The 10,015-nt window shown below is 32.5% G+C and overlaps 1 protein-coding gene across 1 annotated transcript in view; it reads left to right on the plus strand.

Annotated features, from left to right (window-relative positions):
• LOC130736275 (uncharacterized) overlaps positions 1-10,015 on the plus strand; it is a 103,452-nt gene that overhangs the window by 41,910 nt on the left and 51,527 nt on the right. The gene's annotated exons all lie outside the window — the stretch shown is intronic.

A 10,015-nucleotide genomic window follows, 5' to 3' on the forward strand; every position in this document is an offset into this window, starting at 1 on the left:
CCCGAATCTCCTTCGTCCTTTCAAGCCTTCTCAAAACTCTCAAAATAAAATCGGCATGACCTGCCCGCTATTCTCACCATTCAGAATCTCAGATTCCAGTACAGAGCATATTTAAATCATCACAATCAACAACATGTCATATATCAATAAATCGCATCATAAACACTTAGCACTTAGCATATAAAGCATGCACCACACATCCTAGATTACCCAATTAGCACTTAGCATGTCATTCACTCATCAAAAACATTCAGTAGATGCATCATCTACATTGTCAGCCGAAGCCTCAGAAAACATTTTCCAGTCACACACAATTCCAGTGCATAAACAGTAAACAATGTCGAAACATCGACCCTAAGCATTAACTAGAGATTCAGTGAGAAGCCCTCACCTGAAGGTTCTCCAGAATTATCTTCTAACTCTTCCTCACAAGCAAAGCGTTGCTCCTCAGGAAATTCCTCAAAAGTTCCTTTAAAGCAAATTCACAGAAATACTATCAGAATCTATCGAAAACTAAGTTATCGATACTTACTAAGGTTACTCGAAGTAATCTATACTCTAAGGTACGATAATCTAGCGCGAAAGACAAGTTTTCGGAAAAGGAAATTTTCCTCCTCCTCCCCTATAGGGCTCGGCCACTTTGTGCAATTATGGGGCTCGATTTTTCTTCGATCAAACTTGGTTCCTATGCTTTCATAAGCCGTAACTAAGGGTATTCTGAACTCGGAAAAATTATCGGATCAAAAACTGTCGCAGGGGTATTTTGGTCATGATTTTTAACTTAGGATTTTTCAAAACTGAAATCCCAAAAATAAAATTTGACAGGGACGTCACCAACGACGTTTATGACAACTAATCCTACTAGCACTAAGCTAAGGCGATAGTTTTCAGCCTAAAGGTTGAAGCTTTACCTCTAAAACTCCAAAAATGGGTATTTAAGGCTAAAATTGATTACGGCGGAATTCCGGCGACATAACGGAAAATCTAATCCGGCAGAAGTGATCTTGGGCACATATAGAAGAGGTTTAGAATCAGAAATGAAAGATTCAGGATAGTTTTGCAAAAACCCATAAACTATCCGCTCAGAAAACTCTACAGAAAAGCTATGGAAAAAGCGATCAGAGGTAAGGATTAGCGACTATACCTCGAAGCCTTGAAGTAGCAACTGATTGATCAACGATCAAGCAAGAATTGAACAAAATCTTCTTCTCCTTCTTCCTTGATGAACTCGCGGCCTTGAGAGGGAAAATGGAGGAGTTTTGTGTTTTTTTCTCACTTGCTAGCTATATATAGAAAATGGTAATTCGCGGGAAAATGAAAGTTTCGCGAATCTGATTTTTCCGGCATCATTCTCCATGAATTCTAAGATAGGTTTTGGCAAAGGAATTCCTAAGCTAAGAAGATGTCTCCTTGTATTTTTGGCAACTAATGCAAAGTCGGTGCAAAGTCGGTGTAAAACTATTTTACCCGATAAGTTGCTTTTTGCATCGAATGTCGGAATGGAAAACTTCCTTCTGAAGAAAGATTGAAATCATCAAGAGAAATGGGTGTACGCGTGTAGAATATTCATTTGAAGCTCTGAATAGATAAAGTCTTCATTGTCGAGAAATTCTAGGGTTTTGAAATACCAGGGATTCGGTTTCGGCAAACTTCCGATGATTGGAATCGGACGTTCGTAGATTCTAGAGTTTCGCCTCGAAACGATTGTGATATATGGAAGAAGAGAAGTTCTAACATTTCTCTGAAGATTTTTGGAATTAACTTCCGTCGTGCCTAAAAGTGAAAATTAGCTATATACTAGGGTTTCTGACCTAGGTTTAAGCGTAAAACGTTCGTGCTATAACTTTTATCGATCATAATGCAATCCTTGAACTTTTCCTGAACTTTCTCCTTCATAAATATATTTCATTTAATACACTTTCGTTCAGGTTTCCCTTCACATTACATCAACCCTAATCGTAAATGGAAATCTCTTCCACTTATTCTAAGCTTAAAATCTTGGGTCTTACAGTTGGCTAGGGAGCAAGTCCGAGGTGGTTTGTAGTTCGACTTTACGGTGACAATTCTGCTGCGTAGTGGAGGTGAACCATGGAAACAATATTTGATCTAAAAGATGAAGAGAGACTATTGAACAATCTAGGACTATTTCAATCACTCAAGAGTCAAGTCTGCGATATCCTGATCTAGCTCAATACCTCCAAATCATGTATGAAGATTTAATATTTATGATATGTCATGATTGTTATATGCATCCTCCCCAAGAAGCATAGAGTGAAAAGATCAATTAAAGTGCCTGCTGTCAGAACCAGAATTGCAGATATCCCTCCCGATGATTATTCATGGAGGAAATATGGACAGAAGCCAATCAAGGGTTCATCTCACCCTAGGTATGTTCGAGCTCTCTTTCTGAATTATTCACCTAAGCATAACTCTGATGTGAGATTTTTTTTTTTGATAGGCAAAGCATAATATATTGAATTGAAGTACAAGGGGTACTTCAAAACCTAATACAAAAGAGAGAAGGAAAAGAGATAAGCAACAGAAATATGTTGTTCAAGGCTCTTTGGTCAATATTGATTACTATGCGGTTTGGTTTGCATTGATAATTTTTAGCTTTTCTTTCTAGCCTTAAAAGTACAAATGTTGTTATCAACCTTTAATTTTTTTTAGTGTGTATAACAGTATAAGTATTAGTGGCAGTGGTTGTGCTTTGGTTTGAGTTGCTAATTATACCTCTGCGTGGTACTTATCTCCTTGGAGCGGACGGACCCACTCTCATGGTGGGTGGGGCAAATGACCCCACGTTATATGAACATTTCCTTGTAATAATATATATGAATACAAAATTGCCCCCATGAATTTTTCAGATTATTTAGTGCCCCAATGTCCAGATCATTACCACTCACTCGGCCCACTACTCCAGTCTTTATATAGTTTCTACAATGTAAATAAAAATTTCCTCTTCAGCCCAAAACATTTTCTTCTACCCACTACACCGAACTTCATGTTATATAAATAAAATTTGGCTTATATACAAATTAAAAATTATCAATCTCAAATGTATTGAATATATAAAGTATATGAACAATGGGAAAAAAAAACCTTAATTGGGTCCAAAATGAATAAATTATTTGTAGTTAAAATTGATTTTCATGCATTTTTCTCACAATTGATTTTTTCTTTGTCCCTGTGCTCATTTTTATAAACACTCTTATAAAATTAAGTCAAATAATTCAATCAAATGCAAAATGACATATTCTCCATGCAAAAATTTAGAGGAAAATTACAAGCACCCAATAGGTATTATCAACATTTATGGTAATACCATAATTGTTCTTGTGAAAAGGAAAAGATATCATTGAAATTAAACATAGTAGTATAAAAAATATTAGTTTCCTTGGTTTATGTGCGCTGACCGTGGGGCGAGAGATTAGTCTCAAAGTTGTCGCCTGTAGGAATACCTTGGTCAAGACAAAAAAATATAAAAATTTACCAAGAAAAAGTATAATATATAGTCCTATTTATAATGATAATATTTTCAACAAAAAATATTTTTAGTTAATAATGGTATGTTACAATGTTATAAATTTATACCTATGTTTGCCCCCACAACTTAATGTTTCTGGATCCGTCACTTGGAGGTATTGAGCTAGATCAGGATATCACAGACTTGACTCTTGAGTGATTGAAAAGGTCCTAGATTGTTCAATAGTCTCTCTTCATCTTTTAGATCAAATATTGTTTCCATGGTTCAATGTGGTAGGATTTTGTAGGTTAATCACAAGATTTTTTGTCATGGCTATTCTGTTTCTGATGCAAACATGAATGAGAAATCAATATCTGGTATTTTGGAAGTGTCAACATATAACACCTTCATCCCCTTCAACTAAAAGACACAATCAAAATATCTCTATTTCTCAATGTGTCTTCATCTAAGATTTCCTATTGGATGTGCAACATGGTTACTTAACCTTTGAGCGTGGACTATTAGTTTTGTTTCTGTGGATAATTGACTCAATTTTTTTTTTTAGGGGATACTATTAATGCAGCAGCGTGAGAGGCTGCCCTGCAAGGAAGCATGTTGAGAGGTGCTTGGATGAGTCTTCCATGCTGATTGTTACCTATGAAGGCGACCACAACCACCCCAAGTTACCATCACAATGTGCTAAATGTTGCAGAGCTTAACCAAGATCAAGCTCCATCATTTAATTTGTCAAAACCTCTTGAGCCTTGAGATGATGTTGTCCAGATTTAAGTTGGTGTTATGAGAGGATACCTTATTTGTCTATTCAACATAATGAAAAATGCAAGTATTCTCCTTCTACTGAAAAGTTTAAGTATATCTTCCTTGATAGTTAAATATGTTATTATGGTATTTTGTCTTTTTGAGATGGCAAAACCACATGTCATTTTTATGTGCTTGTGGTGGCCAGTCCTCCCTTTTAGCAGGGTCTTTCATTATTTGAAATTCGGGGAAATTTCTCAGATCATTATTTACTGCAAAAATGTTTTAAGCTTATTATATTTACCATGGAAGGTGGACTGTTTTCCACATTGAGGTGCTGCCTCTCCTTCTCCTTGATCATTGTATAGTTTTTCAAACTTTTTTTAATCTTCTTTATTTGCTTTCCTAACTGTTTGACTTGTGAGGTGAGTTTCTTAGCCATATTAACGATTTTCCCCCAAGTATTTGAAATTGAAAAATACCAACTATTTGTATCTCTTAAAAATTATTTTTATAAAACATAAGTTTAAAAAAATATTTGGAGTCATGTGAATGACCCATGCTCAATTTTGAGTTATATCACCCATGACCTTGTTTTACCAGTTATAATTTGACAAGTGTCACCTTATTATCCACATCACTTCTAATATTTTATTTTCGTAATATATATTTTACTAGTGTTTTTTACCCGCGCGTTGCACGGAAAATATGTCTATTGTATTTGATACATTAATTAATACTTTGATTATTAAAAATATATTAAACAACGAATGAAATAGAAAAGTCAGAATTGATGAGTAAAGTGGAGATAAAGACTTCTCTTCTAAGCCCGATTGAGACCAGGAGGAACTCGTTTCACATTCTTCATAAATATGAAGACGATAACACAAATCATAGATATAAGGAATTATCAACATATTAATCTTAAAAAAAATTAATGTGATAGTAGCACAAATCAGGATTGTGTAAGATATATCATAAAGTATAACATTATTGTGTTTATTCCAACTAAGTAGTGATGACAATGGGTAGGTACTATAGTACCATCTCCATACCCGCGTTTTTAAAAATTACATGTACTCGTCTCCATACTCCCGTGGGTAGCAACTCGAAGCTCCCCACCTTTAGACAATTCAATGTCATTACAGGAAGCTATCCATCTTTGCCAAAATCTAAATCTATGGATGACAATGAGTCTCAAAATCATAGGGTACCCGCAAAAAATACCCACTATGGGTATGGTAAAAAACCGCTAAATGGGTATGAGGTTGAGTATAGATAATTACCCGCAAAAAATAGTGGGTATGGGTGCGGGTATGGGCGCTATAGTACCCAACTGGCCCATATCCGCACACATATGTTATCATTATTATTATTATTATTATTATTATTATTATTATTATTATTATTATTATTATTATTATTATTATTATAATTATTATTTGGGAATATATTAAAAAATTAACTTAAGCTATAGCTTTCAAACTCACTCTTTTTAAAAAAAAGTTTGGGATATATTAATTAATACTCTAAAAATAAATAATAAATAAATTAAGATAAAATCAAGAAATAAACCACCTAAATCCTAATCAAATCTAAAATTTAAAAATGTATTTTTTTACTCTAAAAATAAATCAAAAATAAATTAAGATAAAATCAAGAAATATACAATATAAATCCTAATCAAATCTAAAATTCTAAAATGTATTTTTTTTATGAGAATTAATCTGAGAATGACACGTGTTATTTTTTTTCCAATTAGTGAATATTCTGCACCCTAGAAGATTTTATTTTCCTCAATCCTTTTGCTTTTGATTAAGAAGAGAAAAGCAGGAATCCTTGAAACATATGACATCTTACAATTAGTTGAAGAACAAAATCAATTCATGAAGAAGATTGAAACAGAAACCCAAAATGAAGTCTTGAAGAATAAAATACCCTCCTTCACCAATTTGAAAGGACTGTGGTGAAAGAATTGTATTTAGTGTATTTGTGAATCTTGGGGTGGAACCCTTGTGAAACAAAAAATCAAAGGCACATTTCAGTCAAGAGAAACAAAAAATGGTGTATTGCCCCATATGTGCGCACCCCAACAAATTATCTATATATGTGAGAAAAAAACAAAATAATTCTCCCACCCAAAATAATTGTGGTTACTTCACCAATAAACTTATACTAACAATCAATTTAAATTGAACTTAAGGAAATATATAGAGCAAAGTAAGATAAGTCACCCAATTGGCATACTAAAACATGAGTATATGCAAAACTAATGAGTTTGAGGAAAACATGAACCAACCTTAAGAATGGGCTAAACATACTCATGAAGATTAAATGTGAGCTCTTCATATGCTTTCATCAATTTGACTGACATGTGCATCATTAAAAAAAAAAATAGTAAGTTGTGCATCATTCACATACAGTGCAAATAGTATGCTTATACACACAGCTCAAACATGAAAAATAAAAACGGGCAAAATTTGAGAAATGAATATAAATTCAGGCTATCCTAAGTTTCGTAAATTTCTATAAATTATACCAAAATCTGGTTTAGAATGGTTTCACACGCATGGATTTCTACAAACTATACTAAAATCTGGTTTAAAAAAATACAAAAGCGGAAGAAGAACAATAGAAAAAACATTACATCAGAGTCAAAACATTACGTCTTCAACAATGATTCGTCAAAGGGTCTATGCAAAAATTTGTAAACTTTTGGATCAAAACACACAAAATATGTGAAATTTAAGAATCCAGGATTGAATTATGAACAAAAGATAAACTGAAATGGCACAAACCATCAATCACAACATGATAAACTCTTCTTCACGTAACATCATCTTACGGCATACCTCTGTCCTGATCGCGACATGTGGCAGAGGTAGAAATAGCAGCTATCAAATCTCTGCATGTCCATGGTAGCTTTGTGGACGCTCAGCACCAAATCAACTCCCTTTTCTTAGAATTAAAATTAAATAAATAATAAGATAAATTAAGATAAAATCAAGAAAAAACAACCTAAATCCTAATCAAATCTAAACTTTAAAAAGGTACTAAATAAAGATAGATAAAAACTACCAAAATCTAGCAAATCACAATAAAAAAACTCATAAAATCCTGAATTAAATAAAAATATGAAAATTCAATAAAAATACCATAAAAATTCATTTATACTCTAAAAGTAACTCAAAAATAAAATAAAATATTTCATGAAATTAAAATTAAAAATAAACAATAAATAAGGATAGATAAAAACTATCAAAATCTAGCAAATCACAATAAAAACTCATAAAATCCTTCATTAATTAAAAATCCGAAAATTCAATAAAAATTAATTATTATACTCTATAAATAAATGTAAAATAAAATAAAATATTTCTTGGAACTAAAATTAAATAAATAATAAGATAAAATTAAGAAATAAACAACCTAAATCCTAATCAAATCTAAAATTTAAAAAGGTACTAAATAAAGATAGATAAAAACTACAAAGTCTAGGAAATCACAATAAACACTCATAAAATCCTGAATTAATTAAAAATCCGAAAATTTCGGAAAAATTAATTAATAAACTCTAAAAGTAAATCTAAAATAAAATAAAGTATTTCCTGGATTTAAAATAAAATAAATAATAAGATAAATTAAAATAAAATTAAGAAATAAACAACCTAAATCCCAATCAAATTTAGACCATGTACAATGGTGTAAACAAGTTTTTCCCATTCAACACCACTTTTTATCTTCCCAACACTCCACATCATCTTCTCTCTCCAATTCAACACACTTTCAACAAATACCCACTCCAATGGTTTTCTCTCTCAACACCCTACCCCACCACTTTTTATTTCATATTTTTATTTAATTTTATGTTTTTGTTTTTTTTATTTACATAAAATTACAATTATTATTTTAAATTAAATTAAATAATAAACACTTAACGAATTAATTTTTTTTAATATAGATAATAATTTATTTTATTTCCTTAACTAAAAAATGGAAGACGATAAACGAAGCACACAATAATTTATTTTATTTTCTTAACTTAAAATGCAAGACAACAAACTAAGCACACAACACACAAATAACGTAATTAGTACGATACAAATCATCTTCCATCACGAAGCATTTGCAAACTTTGTCCATATGTGCTTCACTAGATCTGCTTGCAGTTCGTGATGAACGTTCGAATCACGCAACTCGGATCTAGCACGCACATGATTTGCAAAAGCGGGTAACACCTCGGTCGAGTATGGTTGCGGTGTACTAGATCCACCTTCCCCAGATTGCTCAAAATCGGTCCAACGTTGAGCAAATGTATCTCGTTCATCCTCAACAATCATATTATGTAATATGATGCATGACCTCATAATGATACCCAAATCAGCTATGTCCCACAAACGAGCTGGTTCACGGATGATTTTAAAACGAGCTTGAAGAACTCCAAATGCACGTTCGATGTCCTTCCGACATCTCTCCTGAACTTGTGCAAACAACTTATCCGGTTCACTTTGAGGAAGTCTGATCGATTTGACGAAAGTTGGATAAGAAGGGTAGATACCATCAGCTAGATAGTATGCCATATTATAGGGACGTTGATAATAGTTTGGATTTTGAGGATGTTGGTTGGAGAATTGATGTGGGACTTGAAAATAGTTTGGATTTTGAGGACGTTGGTTGGAGAATTGATGTGGGACTTGATAATTGGTGGGATTTTGAGGACGTGGGTAAGAAAATTGATTTGGATCTTCATAGTTGTTGGGATTTTGGTTGGAAATTGGGTAGCTTGAAGAATTCTGGGTGTTGTAATGGTGATTGTTGGGATCCATTTCAAAACAAATGCTAATAGAAGGATAATAAGATGGTGAGAGAGATAATAAAGATGGGGAAAAACTTGGTTTTTTTTTCTGTGTCCAAATCTATCAAACCAAGTCTCTATTTATAGAGAAAAAAAAGTTATGAATTTTGGTAAAAAAAAAAAAAAAAAAAATTTCAACAAGATAATTCAGTTTAAAGTTTTTTTAAAAAAAAAATCCGGCTGGCCAATGGGACGCTGCCACGCGTCCCATCCTCACCCACTCGGTCTTCTCTCTCCTCTCCCACTGACACGCCACGCGCGTTGTCGGCGCGTGTCCTGCACGCGCCTAGCGTTCTCCAATCCGGAGCTGCCACGTGGCTCCGGATGCTCCTCTCAACAATGTTGAACGGTTTCAACATTTTCCCAACTTCAACAACATTCAACAGACCAATGCAAGGGCTAAACATGTTTCAACAACATTCAACATCAGTTTTAACAGACCATTGTACATGGTCTTAATATTAAAAAAGGTATTAAATAAAGATACATAAAAACTAACAAAATCTAGCAAATCACAATAAAAACTCATAAAATTCTGAATTAATAAAAAATTCGAAAATTCAATAAAAATTAATCAATATATTCTAAAAATAAATTTAAAATAAATTAAAAGACCAAATCTTATCTTTTAAAATAATATCAATCAATTATTTTAGGATATATAAAATTAAAACATATATCAATTGAAAATTATATCTTTTAAAATAATATCAATTAATTAGGTTAGAATATATAAAATTGAAACATATATCAATTGAAAATTATATCCTCTAACAAATTGACACATGGAATAATTTTTATCAGAATTAATCTGGTGCTGACACGTCACTAAGAATTAATCTGGTGCTGACACGTCACTATGGAAGTTCTTCTTTTCTAATATATATTGATATTGATTGATTGATTGATATTGATATTGATATTGATATTGATAT

The sequence above is a fragment of the Lotus japonicus genome, chromosome 2, assembly GCF_012489685.1.
Source record: "Lotus japonicus ecotype B-129 chromosome 2, LjGifu_v1.2".
NCBI lineage: Eukaryota > Viridiplantae > Streptophyta > Magnoliopsida > Fabales > Fabaceae > Lotus > Lotus japonicus.